We start from the raw sequence: 14,874 nt of genomic DNA, 5'->3' as shown, positions 1-14,874 counted from the left end.
ACCATTTGAAAGAGTACAACATAGGCTATGACTCCTGCAAGTTTGGGCAAATTTCACTCTTTAGTTTATTTTATATTAATTTTTTTTATTTTTTTATTCATGTTTAAAATTAAATTTCTCATGATTTTCCCATAATTCCAAAACAGTTCCACTACAATTTGAAAGAGTCTATCCAAGGCTATGACCACTGAAAGTTTGGGTAGATTTTACTGTATTGTTTATTTTATATTATTATTATTATTATTATTTTTAATCCATGCTTTAAATGAAAATTCTCATGATTTTCCAATAATGCCAAAACAAATAAAACAAAAAGGTCCACTTAACTGTTCCACCATTAAACTGCTCAGCATATTTCTAAACAGTCTAGTCTAGAAATCACCTGTTAAAGACACCTGTGCTAGAAACAGGGGGTGTGAGTTTAAAACCATCACCTTAAATCCAATACCTCAAGTGCAAGGGGCTATCTATAGTAAAACCTGCAGAAATACGCAGTGCTGATAGCCTGAGAAACTGATAGGACTGCCTCACAGTGGCCCTGTGATGGCTTATTGGGGAATTAATTTACATCTGATACTAGCAAGTATTAAAAATAAACAAAACAGTGAAATTTGCCCAAACCTGCAGAGGTGATAGCCTAGGACAGACTCTTTCAAATGGTACTGGACCTGTTTTCAAGGATTCAAGGAGATTTTACTGTCATTCGTATCACATGTGGTTCATGAGGTGGAACGAAATTGTGATCTCACGATTCAGTTTACACCCAAGAGCTGTTGTTAAAATAGATAAATAAATAAAGTAAGACAACAAAATAAAAGAATACAATAAAAATAAAATATAACAAAATGAAGATAAGATAAAATAAACAAAACAGTACAACTTGCCCAAACTTGCAGGAGTCATAGCCTAGGACAGACTCTTTCAAATGGTCATGGATCTGTTTTGGCATTATGGGAAAATCATGAAAAAAAAAAACTTTTTAAGCATAAAAAAAAGAAAAATTATTATAAAATAATCAATACAGTAAAATTTGCCCAAACTTGCAGAGGTGATAGCCTATGTTGTACTCTTTCAAATGGTCATCGACCTGTTTTGGCATTATGGGAAAATCATGAGAAATTTAATTTTAAACATGAATAAAAAAAAAATATATATATAAAATAAACAATACAGTGAAATTTGCCCAAACTTGCAGAGGTGATAGCCTAGGACAGACTCTTTCAAATGGTAGTGGAACTGTTTTGGCATTATGGGAAAATCATGAGAGATTTAATTTTAAGCATGAATAAAAAAATTATAAAATTAATATAAAATAAACAATACAGTGAAATTTGCCCAAACTTGCAGGAGTCATAGACTATGTTCTGTAAGAAAGAACATATCCAAAGATCCTCTCGCTAACACGGACCAGTCTCCTCACGAGTAATAATACCTGTGTACAAAGAGAAAGAGCTCAAATCAAAAACTTTTAATCACGTATTTCAATTTATTGACTGTAAGATAATTATTTATTATGTTAGTAATATTGCAAACAAATATAATGAAATAGCATTAATCCTTTGAACTAATAATAATAATAATAATAATAATAATAATAATAACAAACCCAGTAATTAGAAGCAGAACACTTAGACAGAGAGAGAGAGGTTTTTCTTGGATTAAAGCTCACAGATGGCCCACACTTTGAACTCACCATGAAACCAGGGGGCAACTCGACTCTCGCCTTGCTGTAAACAAACTCTGAGGGTCTGCTCCTCTTTAAACCAGCAAATAATATCATCCCTGCTGGACGTCGACAGCGACCGGCGCATACCTGGCTTCCTGTCGATCATAATGGAAAAAAAACTAATTCAGAAAAGCTTTAAGAAAGACAAGCTGTCTGACTGCCTCTCTCATACCAGAAAATCCTACATGACATCAGCTCTACAAGCCCAGGAAACAATAGAGGGTTAAACTGATAAGCATATATGACACAGCCTAGAGCAGTGATGGCAAGGACGGATTAAGGATAGTCTGGGCCCCTGGGCAAAGAGTTGCACAGGGCCCCCCCGCCCCCATGCGCACCTCCCCTGCCCAAAAAACATAAATAAAGTAATACATTAAACAACCAGTCACTAACTAACCCTAACTCAAGAGTCTATTTTAAATATGTTTCTTTCTACTCTTCTTTCTTGCAAAGTCATCCACTAATTCATCAAAATTAAGTTGTCTGACCAAATCTGATTCAATGGCCAGAATTGACAGTGAGTTCAGGCGGTTTTGGCGCGTCCTAATCCTGAGTTCATTCTTAATACGAGCCAGTTTGGAGAATGAACGCTCCCCTTCACAATTTGTGATAGGCACAGTCAAAAAAAGTCATTTGGAAAGACATTTGGAAAGGTTGACTGTAAATTCAAATTTATCATGGGTTTGAGCATTTTACTAGGATGTTTTTCTTTTTCTGTTATGAATGATTTGTATTGTATCAATCCATTCGCCAGGCTCATGTTCAGACCTGAAGGATATGCTGCAGCGAGTGAGTTAGCCTTTAAAGTGAGCTCACTGTTGGACATATTGTCAGGCATGAAAAGAACATCAAATAGCTCAGTTAAGTGTGTGTATGCATTCAAACGGTGGTTGAGACAGGAAACAAGTTTGTCAATGACAACATTGAAAGTTTCAATCCGAAACTTGTCCTTTCCGTTAAATGCTACACCTGGCTCTGCACTATCATCAGACATAATTTTGCACTTCTTTGTACGCTGGAGGTCATGCCTGTACTCTTGGGAGACAGCAGTGGTGACATTTAAAGCTGCCCCTTCAAACACCTCAAAGTTATCTCTCTGTGCTGCCACAAAGTCTCGTAAAGACAAGAGAAGTTGTGTAGCTGTACATATGTCAATATCATGCTTCTGCAGCTGCAGACTTGAGGCTTGGAACCTCTGTAGTATTGTGTCCCAGAAGTATGCCATGAAGGCCATCTCCAACGTGTCCAATTTGTCACAGAGTGCAGAGGCTTCACTTCGAGTTACACATTTCTCCTCCATATCTTTAGACATATCATTCAATGCCTCTCTCAGTTGTGCATAATATTTCCAAAGAGCCTTAGTTGACTCAGCTCGTGCGCTCCATTGAGTACCTGACAGTGATTTCAGTGTGAGTTTGATATCAGTATCACGGAAAACCTTTCCCCACCTGTGTGTAGATGATGCACAAAATGTGTACATTGCCTGTACAAAGTCAAAAAAACGTCCAGCTTCTGGGCTACTGTCAACAGCATTGACACCAACTAAATTCAGTGAATGTGCTGCACAGGGGACATAACAAATCAAAGAGTTTCTTTGTTTAAGATGAGCTTGGACTCCATTGTACTTTCCCGACATGTTACTTGCATTATCATATGACTGGCCCCTACAGTTGGATAAGTCTAGCAACGACACACTCTGCCAAACTGTCCCCACTATGGTTTTCAATAGGCTCAAAAGCTAGAAAACGCTCAACTACATGTCCGTCATTATTAACAAACCTGAAAATAAAAGTAAGTTGGTCCACATGAGCAAGGTCTGGAGTGGAGTCCACTATAACAGAGAAGTATTTTGATTCTTTGATCTCATTAACAATTACCTTCTTTGTTCTCTGTCCCATCAAATGGATAAATTCTTCACACACTGTTGATGATAAGTAGGACACAGAACCTTTTCCCTTACCTCCAAACCTTTGGAGGTGCTCAGCTAGGAATGGGTCAAATTTGGATAAGAGTTCTATGATGCCCAAAAAAAATTACCATTGTGGGCTGATCCTAATAGCTCATCAAGTCCCCTCTCCCCCAAAAACTGGATGACTGCAACAACTCTTTTCAAAACTTCCCGCTAGTATTGTCTTTCTGCATCAATTTGTTTGACAATATCAATTGTTGCTGTGCCTCTGGAGCAATTATATAATGCTAGCATGCAAGCCCTATGCTCCACACTCCCCTCATGCTCATGTAGTATCTTGAGCTGTGATGTCATGTAGATGCATGAAATAAGTCTTCGCTGATACTGTTCTTTGTATATAAGAAAATTTATTACAGAAAAAAGAATAATTAGTACAAAAGATAACAGCATCATTAACAAGCAAACCGGTTTTGCTTGGAGAGAGGTTCCCAAATCTGATCCCAAGCTCTCTCTGGCTGGAATTGCTGAAGTCCAGCCTTTATGTTTAAAAACACCTCACAGCTGGAAACACTTAACATACGCTCCTATAGCGCACATACATAGAACATACACAAGTTAGTTTGACGCAATGCATGGGAGGGGAATGAAGTGCTCCCCCATACTAGCCTATGCTTAAAAAAAACAAATGTGTTTAAGTTAGGGCTTACTCCATCTGTTCCCTGTGGTCCAGTTGCCATTCTGTGTGGAAAATATATATGATAATGGTGAATATGGTGAATATCCCATGTGTTTACAACTGTGTATTGTAGGGTAATTTACCACAGCATGACTTAGATAAAACTCGGATGTGAGAAATCTCAGAACATGAAATGATGACCAATGAGTCAGAGATTAGAATTTAAAATATATTAAAGTTTACTTGAAAAATAGTTTCAGCATTACAGATATATAAAAGGAACAAACATTTATAGATATATATATATATATATTAGAAAAGAGTAAAAGTACATCAACGAATAAAATCTCGATAGATCAACACATTCGCAACCCAGAGAGAGAAAGAGAGAGAGAGAGAGAAAGAGAGAGAGAGAGAGAGAGAGAGAGAAAGAGAGAGAGAGAGAGAGAGAGAGAGAGAGAGAGAGAAAGAAAGAAAATAAAGCCAGTCGAGGGACAGAGAGAACTCCTCAGACTTCATCCAAGCAGTTATACATTTTGCAAATGACATGTGATTGGACAGAACTTATCAATATGATTACGTCAGCAGAGTCCAGTAAACAGTTTGTTGTCCAGTTCCAATGACGTGATCAGCTCCAGCCTGTCTGAGCAACAGGTTCTTATCATGATGTTGTTCAGCTCTGTGTCCTTCATGAACACAGCAGACAGTCCTTAAGTGTCCTAAAGTCTGTAAGAAGATGAAACGGAGGAAAAGAGTGGATGGAAAGATCTTCTGGCCTGTGTGCGACTTTACGGCGTGTAGAACAGGCAAGCGCTGGATATCTGAGGAGAGGTTTCCAGCACTTCACTCAGATAGCTTGTTGTCTCCTAGTTCATATGCACTGGTCCCAGAACAGCAGTGAAGCTTCTCTGCCACTCAGGGTCACGTTCTCCTCACAGCTCTCACTGTTGATGAAAACACTCTGACCTTCCTGATTCCTGAAAAAGTAAAAACAACCTCCAAAGCCTTGTCATAGTGACAGTTAAAAAGAGCAAAGATCATAAGGTTATTAAGTGAATTATAAAGTGAACAGTAAAAATAATAACTGTATATATAAATGTATAAAACATTTACACTTCACTCCCCCCTTCTAGACCAAATGGAATCATCCAAGATTCCATGATGGTCTACATAACGCCTAACCCTGCGTTCACACTGGAAAGCGACAAAGCGACAGGCGACCATTCATTTCCTATGGCAGGGCGCGATTTGTCGCCGCGACACGCGAGAGGCGACAAGCGACACGGAGATGAATTTTTCTCAACTTTATGCAAATGAGTTATGACGCGGTGAAGCGACATTCTAACCCGATTGGCTCCTAGCTTTTCTTTGGACCAATCACAAACAAGGCGGTTCGACGTCCTCAAGCTCCTGCTCTCTGAATTTCTAGTTTCTTTCCCGGTTCTTTCTGTTGAACGGGGTGGACCCACATCAGTCTGTGGGAACGGCTGCGTTTCCAGCGCAGTTAAATCACAGAAACGCACAAGAGTCCAGCAAGTTTGGGAGTTATAGCTGGAGAATAAAGTGGCCAAGTGATTCCTTTTTTGTGCCTTTTTTCTTGTCGGAGGCTGGACCATGATAAACGCGGGCGTTGAGCTTGACACGCCCACAAGCGACAAACGCTGGGCGACACAAGCGACTCGTCGCGTTCCAGTGTGAACGCAGGGTAAGAAGCCCCGGGAGTAATGACAAGTGTTTCTTCATCTCTGTGGACATGCTGGGGCCTATTGTACACCAGTCCCCACTACATTAACTTTCTCTTTTTTTCAGAATTACAACATAAAGTTATAAAAGTGTTAAAATCAAGTCAATTTTTTTTCAACATTGTCATTGTTTTTGCTCTAGACTATAGAATACATAGTCTCAACATTTATTTATCAAATACCTTCTTATTTTCTTTTTAACCTTTCACATTGTCTGATTTAACCATCAACCATAATAATGTATATTTTTTTATACATTAATTAGACATTTTCTTACACTAGATGCTGAGAAGCTGATCTACACCTTTGTTTTGATTAGACTACTGTAATGCATTATTCTCTGGATTACCAGAATCTTCAATTTACAAATAACAAATTGGTCAGAATGCTGCAGCTACAGTTCTAACTCACACAAAAAAAAGAGAGAAGATTATTTAGATTGGATTTTAATATTCATTTAGTGAAAAAAGTGTAAAAATCTCTTAATGGTTTAGCAGCTAAGTATATATCAGGACTCCTGACAGATCGACAATTCCAGCTCATTTGTTGAGAACATTTAGCGTTGCATTCTGTATTTATGCACCAAAGATTTGTAACTCTCTATCAGTTTATATCCCTCAGGGATCACCTAGTTCTTCCTTTGAAGCACATCTAAAACTTATTTGTGCACTTCAGATTAATCTTAGTTTTATTTATTTTAAAATAGTTTGTTATGTGCCAAAATTCTTAATGCCAATCTGTAGACACACAATCCTCAACTTTACACATACTCAGAAATCCTTAAAGCATTGTTCAGAATATTTAGTCTGATTAGTGCTGTTATTTGAGGGCGAACACACAAAGAGCATAAAACACCCCTTTTTTATTTTAGTTATTAAGTAGAGAGTTCAGTTCCTCCAAAAACTCTGATGAGTATGATGCAGTCAGTGCATTTCCTCTATATACTATGTAAACTTATTTTCCGTCTGTTAACCTGAGTCTAAAAACATTTGGCTGATGTTAGAATTTAAATGTGTGTGGAGTTGTGTCCACAAGCTGTTGTAGGCATGGTCCACCTAAGTTTAGACTAACTAGTTTCTATGGCAGTGATTTTAAACCTATGAGCTGCAGTGGTCCTGTTTGAAGTTATTGGCCTAATATTTATTTTTCTTGTTCAGTTCCAATATATATTTTTTGCGAACTGTACTATCTGTAAATTAATTGCAAAAATAAAAACATATTTAAGTTTCACTTGTTTGGCATAGTTGCAAGACTGTTAGCTGGTGGTTTAGCAAGCTAGTTATTATTATATATATTGAATTAATTTAGCATTAATATTAATGCACATATAAGAGAAAGATTTCTATCTTACCCAATTTTTTTTAAGCTTTTGGAACAAACAAAGCTCTTTTTTGTAGTTGATAGTCTACATTGATGTATTAATAAGATTTTAAATGGTTGATTTTTATTTAAGCCAGCATGCTTGGTTACTTTAGCTAGTTACAACTACATCTGAGTTTATATGTATTAATTTTGTCAAAAGCCAGTAAACAACTTCCCTTACATAAGCCTTAGCGGAGATGATTGTTGTTGAAAGTGTTTTATACAAATCATAGTCATTAGACAACATAAATGACGTAATATAAACCTAAAAGAACTTTTCAGTAAAAATTGAGGGCCAATAAGTGATAGGCCTCTAATGTATTAATCTGCCCAGCAACCATGTTTGGCTACTGTTTACAATGAAATTAAAGATTTTTTTTTTCTGAACTAGATATTATTTTTAATTCATCAAAGTTTTTTATGAGAAACACTATTTAAAAGAGAAACAAAAATAGCTAAAACCTCCCTTTTTTTCTTAAAAAGAAAGGTAAAACAGTCATAATTTGAGTCACCACCAGATTTAAAGTTTAACCAAACATTTTCTACATGAGGCATAAACATCAAAAATGAAATAAAATCACTCATTTTATTTAAAAAAAAAAAAAAAAGAAACAGGCATAAAAATAAAAATAAAAAATCTGGTCTCACGTCTCCGTTGCTGGCTCAGGCTGAGGGGTGGATCCACTGGGCTGATTGGCTGCTGGGGTTGAGTGGTGTTGATGGTTGAGCAGGTGCTGTCTGAAGCGGTCTCTGATCGCTCAGTTCTTCCAGATCTGAAACCAGTTTCCTGGACCAGTGCTGTAACATTTGAATCACAGCAGGTCCGGTAAAGACGCAGTCCAGCCATCGACCGACAGCTGGACCAAACACAGTCTCCCATCTGAGACTCTCCTCATGAAGTGCTCTGGTTCAGATGATGTTCACAGTACTGTTGCAGAGTACCCTGTCTCTGAGGATCAAAACTCCTGTGATGAGCACCACCCCCGCCTTCTCAAAAAGCCCAGAAAACAGCACTGAGCAACAGTCAGTCAAAAGAGAAAAAATCCCTCCCAAAAAAAAAACTTAAAAGAAAAAATAATAAAAAAGAAATCCTGAAAGGAATTCTATAATATGGTCAAAAATTGTTTAGCCTCATGAAATAACTAAAACAAAAATTATTTCCAGCCAAACAATGCTTGATATTTCTAAACTGTATAAACATTAACATTATATTGTTGTGCTCTGATGGGACTCAAAATATAGCCAAGAATATTTAAGCAAGTTCTTCATTGCCAGAATGCAAGCAAGTTCTTCATTGCGAGAAATAGAAAACATATGGAAAGCAAAACAGAAAGCTCTGTTTTTTTTTAAAGACATCTGATGTCTCCTTGTTTAAAAGTCAGAAAGAGAGACCCAATTCACTGCAGCTCGTAATAGATCCAATATTAAGTTTGTCCAATTAAACCTTTCCAAAGAAAGTAAGGTCTTTCCTTACTGGTTTCTAAAATCTACCATCCTCATTAAGAGAATCAAAAGAACAGCATAAACTGAGATGCATGAGAACCACTAGAGAAATTAGATATGTGTATTCTTTAAATCTCATTCAGCTGAGACTGAGCTGAAACCAGTCTCAATAAGAAAAGAATAAGAATAGAAAAGGCCTAAACCACATGAAGACAGAAGCTGTGTTCAGAATACCCATGATCTTCTTATCATACATAGCTCTCTTTTTTTTTAATTGTTGACTTTTAGCTTCATTTTAGTTTGTTTCGATCAATCTTACATATGTTACAACTAATGTTTCCTGACTTTATATTTTCCTTCATTTCCTGACATTATTCCTCCTAATCCTAATTGTTTTTTTGTTTGTTTGTTTGTTTTCTTTTTTTATGGTTTGGCTCTCTATCTTCATCCTTTTATTTTTCTGTGAATTCTTTACTCAATTGTATTCGTTACTTCACTACTATAATTCCAGAGATCTCACATGTCAGTAGAGTGACTGAATATTTTCAGAATCTCTCATGTTCAATTGTTTGGCGGCCGCACATTTCTTGATTCTGAACATTGAGACATCTGGAACTCTTACAATGTACTTATACAAACACAGTCTTCTAACAATACTTATATACTCCACAGTTTTACTATTTTTTTATTTTTTTCTTTGAAAGACATCCCTAGCACATAGATATATAGAGAGAAAGAGGTCCCTCAAAAGACCCATAGAGAAAGAGAGAAAAAGAAAAAGCGAGAAAGGAGGGGCTAGCAGGAGGAAGAACGCACCACTAAAATCCACTGTTATAATTCCCAGATTTAGCTGTTATGACCAACTTCCATGTTTACGTGCCTCTGTTCTTATCAGTTGGCTCTTGCTCACTGGTTCACAGATAACAACTCCTAATAATACTAATTGTCATAATAATTCTCAAACACATATATAATACTTACTTAACCCTTATTCATAAACTCATAAGCTTTTTCTCCTCATTTCAAGACTACCACTTATTTGTATTACTTCATATACTCATTTAATTACCCTAATCTATTAATTATTTATTATCGGCCATTAGACACAAAACATACAACATATAACATACAACACATAACTACACACACACAGACAGAGTGAGACAGAGAGAGAGCCTCACACAGCTAAAGACAGAGGCCCCAAAACCATCAATCACCCTACACACACTCACACACACACTCACAGACTCATACAGGCCTTTCACACACACACAGTGGCCAACACTTCTTCCACACCAAAAATAAGAAAGTCGACTCTTTAACCATTTTCCCTTTTTTATTTTAAATTTATTTATTTTTTTCTCCTGCAGGTTTCCTATCTCTTTTCTTAACATATTTTCTTTTTTCTTTGCTAGCTTCTTTTACTGCTGTCACTGCAGTATTCCTCTCTATTTCTTTTTCTTTTAATCCTTTTTTCCTTTATTCTCTTTTAAGGCCTTTTCACACTTTTTCCTCTTTCGCATGCGTTTTAATCTCTTCTTCTTCTTCTTCTTCTTAAAAACACATAAATACCTTTTTCAGTCAACTTTCACATAGATAATGCACGCTAAAGCCGGGTTTGGGGACACGTCTTATAGAAAATCACGTATAGTCTTACGCCGCCCTGAAGACTATATTTCACGCATGCCGTACAATACTTGTTACTAGTTACTGTATTTTTTTTTCCTTCTTCTTCTTTTGACGTCATTCCTATTTCTCTTTTTTACTCTTCTCTTTATTCTTCACTTTTTCCTTTAACTCTTTCTCTTTTACTTAATTACTGCAGTTGTACCCCTTCTAGTTAAAATACTTTTACCCCAATTTAGAACAAAGCATTATCCCATACATCTACACAGCATGACAGCCACGCATGGAGCAGGCTTTTCCTCTGCGACCCAAACAGCCACACACACACTTCACCACTTCCACCAGCGCACATGTGAAAAATGCTTACCTTCCTTTGCCGGCTGTAGCAGTGGTGGAAGCACTGAAGCAGTATGAAAGCACAGGCCACAACGAGAGTCCCATCTGGGGTGCCATTTTCTGTAGAATCTTGAGCTGTGATGCCATGTAGATGCATGAAATAAGTCTTTGCTGATACTGTTCTTTGTATATAAGAAAATTTATTACAGAAAAAAGAATAATTAGTACAAAAGATAACAGCATCATTAACAAGCAAACCGGTTTTGCTTGGAGAGAGGTTCCCAAATCTGATCCCAAGCTCTCTCTGGCTGGAATTGCTGAAGTCCAGCCTTTATGTTTAAAAACACCTCACAGCTGGAAACACTTAACATACGCTCCTATAGCGCACATACATAGAACATACACAAGTTAGTTTGACGCAATGCATGGGAGGGGAAAGAAGTGCTCCCCCATACTAGCCTATGCTTAAAAAAAACAAATGTGTTTAAGTTAGGGCTTACTCCATCTGTTCCCTGTGGTCCAGTGGCCATTCTGTGTGGAAAATATATATGATAATGGTGAATATGGTGAATATCCCATGTGTTTACAACTGTGTATGCTCAAATATACGTCACTCACCAATCCGCTCTGAATGTTTCCAGTCAGAAAATCCATGAACAAAAGTATTGTGCTTACTGGAAAACAGTTTGCAAGCAAAACAATACACACAGCCAGTTGAAGGAGAGTAAAGTAGCCACTGCCTAGTCACAGTTTGCCCATTGGGTAGAGAGCAACTGAGTAGAGCATTTGTAAAGCTCCTACTGGTACCCCCAATGCCTCTATCCCTGACTGAGGCTGGGTACTTAGCACTTCTGTTTTGAAATGCAGTTTCTCCTCTACTAACAAGAATCGACTTGGCTTGGTCGGTAATGGTACTGGGCCATAAAGCAGGGTCGTTGACCGTTTCACACCAGGAGTTGGGGTCCTTGCCCTCCTCATTTGAAAAACGACACTCACACGATGCAGCTGGCTGGTCTGATTGTGGGTCTGACACACCTGCAACTTTCCTTTCATGGTCTTTCTGCTGCTGGTCTGTGGTAGCCTGCCAGGGCTGGCATTCCTGCTCTGCACCTGACTGGGTCTGCAAAGGTACATAGTCACTGACAGGTGACACTAAGCCAGTGGGGATCACATCTTCATTGCTAGAACTCTGATCACTGCTAACATTAGCAATACTTGTCTCACTCATATTGAGCGGTTTCTCAAAGAAGTTTGAGATCAAAGGTACGCTTTTCAGGAAATCTGCCTGATTTGCTTCCTTAATCTTTTTTGCTTTTCTTTTTGAGGCACCACTTTTGTGTTTGGGATCCATGTTATTAATGGCAAGTGTTTCTTAAGATGCAAATATAGAAGCTTGTCTTGCAAATTCCTATTCCTATCCAATACTTACTATGTTGTTTCTATGCTGTATGTTCAGGAAAAAAATACAATCACAAAATTGTAGAACCAGATACAATATGTAATAAAAAAAGGCTGACCTATAACTATTTAGCTATAAATTGTTGTTATTGTAAATGTATTGTATGTATGTACTATTATAAAGCTTACACTTCTACTATTATCAATAATGTAATATGCAAATAACAATAAGCTTTTAAAAAAGCTGTGAGTTGCTAGTTAGCAACGTTACACTAGCCTTGAAAAAGGCTGTGAACCTTTCAAAGTTTAATATAGTAAATATAGTAATGTAATATTATATCATGTAATATAATATAATATAATATATAAGCCTTTGAAAAGACTATGAAAATAATGTAACAGAATATATGCAATATAGTATAGTATAATATAATATAAAAATATTTATATATATTATAAAATAATATAATGCAGTATAAAGGGCAATGAGCCTTTAAAAAGGCTGTTGGTTGCTGATCAGGTAATAGCAAAGTAAAAGTTGTAGTAAAAGCACAGACCAAGTTTGCAAGCTGAACTGTCTGAATGTGAGGAGTTTTGATACTGGCAGGGGGTTTTATATAGATCTTGCATATTCACTTGGAAGTTCTCGCAACACCTGATTGGCTCAGCCCCCGTGGGAATTTAGGGCAATGTAACAATTTTTCACCACTGAGTGAGAGGGTGGGGGAGGGGCAGCCTTGCCCCTCTCTCTCTCTCTCTCTCTCTCTCTCTCTCACACACACACACACACACACAAAACAGCATTTTTGTAGTAGATAGTCTACTACAAAAATGCTGTTTTGTGTGTGTGTGTGTGTGTGAGAGAGAGAGAGAGGCATGGAGAGGGACACAGGGGGAAGGTTTTAAGTATATTAAAAATGCTGTGTTAATGAGATTAAATCAAGTTTAATTATTGTCAAGACCCCTTCACACTGCCTTGAAACATGTCAAGTCATGTCAAACTGTCATTGAATAGTCATTGAATAACAAGCTGAATAAAATATGTTTTCCAATAAATAATCCTCAAACAAAATATCAGGGTTACACGCATACGCAGCCACAGCTACTACAACAAAACCACTTGCTGTTTCATCATCACCAAACCAAAATTGTGCTACTCAGTAAAATTAGCTTGCAGTTCTGTTGTATGAAAAGGCACTTTTCCTTTCATGCATTCCTTCAGAACTAGAGTGACCACTGGTCTCTTTACTGTTGTTTATTAAAGGGGAAACATGAAACTAGTCAAATGGCTTGTTGTTTTCACATAAGTGAAATCACACCCTTGGCCAAATTCAGTCAATTTAATCGGTGTCAAAGATAGCATTCATCAGACAAGCAATTTTGTCTTAAATTTAAATAATTGCAAAATTGCTAAATTAATTTGTGTCTCTGCGCTTAAGAGAAAGTGAACATAATAAGTTTGAAACAATACAAATTCAGAAACATTAAGTAAGGGCCTGAATTTGTAGTTCCCTAAAAAGTCAAGGAGCCATGGTAAACGACTTCTATGGAAGTCAAGGGCCCCATAGCAGGGGCCCTCGTGATCAAGGGCCCTCTAATGGTATGCTCTGCTCTTCTCTAGGGCCCCCTGGTAGGGGCTCTCATAACCAGGGCCCTCTAAAAATATGCCCCCCTCTTTCCTAGGACCCCTAATAGCCAGAAGTCGAAGTCAGAGCAGTGCCACAACGCCTCATCCATTTTCCTAAGGGGCCCAAAAGCATGGCTAGGGCCCCCAAAAGCATGGCTAGGGCCCCCAAGAGGCTATGGGGTCAAATCCCTAATAGTCAGAGGATCCTTAAAATGGAGGGCCCTCGGGAATAAAAATACATTGTACCATAAATGTTGATAGGCATCGCAAAAAGTTTTCGGCCAGGGTCCCCCTGGGGCCCCCTGACCTCAAGGGCCCCTGGGCGCTGGCCCCACTGGCCCGGTCAGTAATCCAGCCATGAGTGATGGTATAGTTACTTTGAAAAAGTAATCCGATTACTGATTACTGATTACTCCTTAAAAAAAGCTTAGTTACTTTATGGATTACTTGATTTTAAAAGTAACTAAGTTACTTTACAAGTTACTTTATTAGTTACTTTAAGCAGCTGCACACACCACGTCCCGTCGCCTTAACTTAAAAATTATAACCAGTTTTGCCAATACTCCCTTTACTGGAAAAAAAAGCATTTTTAACAGCATCAATGTATCTCTAGACATTTAAAGTTGAACTATTTATTTTTATAAAATTAAAAGACCATTTCTCTTGAATTAACTTAACATAAATATTTTTTTTTATAAAAAATAAAATATGGTCTTTCTTGATTTCACTTAACTTAAATACTTGTTTTTATAAAAAAATATAAAATATTGAAAGTCTTTCTTGACCTGACATATTTAACACTGTAAAACTGAACATTGAACCTGTTGTTCTCTGCAGGGCAGCAAGGAGTGGTATTATAAAACAGAACCGTGTATATGGTCGAGGCCAGGGATCACATATATGCAGACTGCGGTCCGGGTCCGGACCTAGATGTTGTCCAATGCGGAGCCAAACCGATAAACTACTGAGAAGGATTTAATTCTGACAGTGTTCATTTAAAGCGTCAGAACTTTTCTTGTCTTTATGGTA

At 37.4% G+C, this 14,874-nt stretch overlaps 1 long non-coding RNA gene across 2 annotated transcripts in view; it reads right to left on the bottom strand.

Moving 5' to 3' along the window:
* Window positions 1–14,874, bottom strand: part of LOC125784859 (uncharacterized) — a 368,340-nt gene that overhangs the window by 9,541 nt on the left and 343,925 nt on the right. The gene's annotated exons all lie outside the window — the stretch shown is intronic.

Source organism: Astyanax mexicanus, chromosome 20 (genome assembly GCF_023375975.1).
Source record: "Astyanax mexicanus isolate ESR-SI-001 chromosome 20, AstMex3_surface, whole genome shotgun sequence".
Classification (NCBI taxonomy): Eukaryota; Metazoa; Chordata; class Actinopteri; order Characiformes; family Acestrorhamphidae; genus Astyanax; species Astyanax mexicanus.
This window is presented reverse-complemented; position numbering and strand designations above follow the sequence as displayed.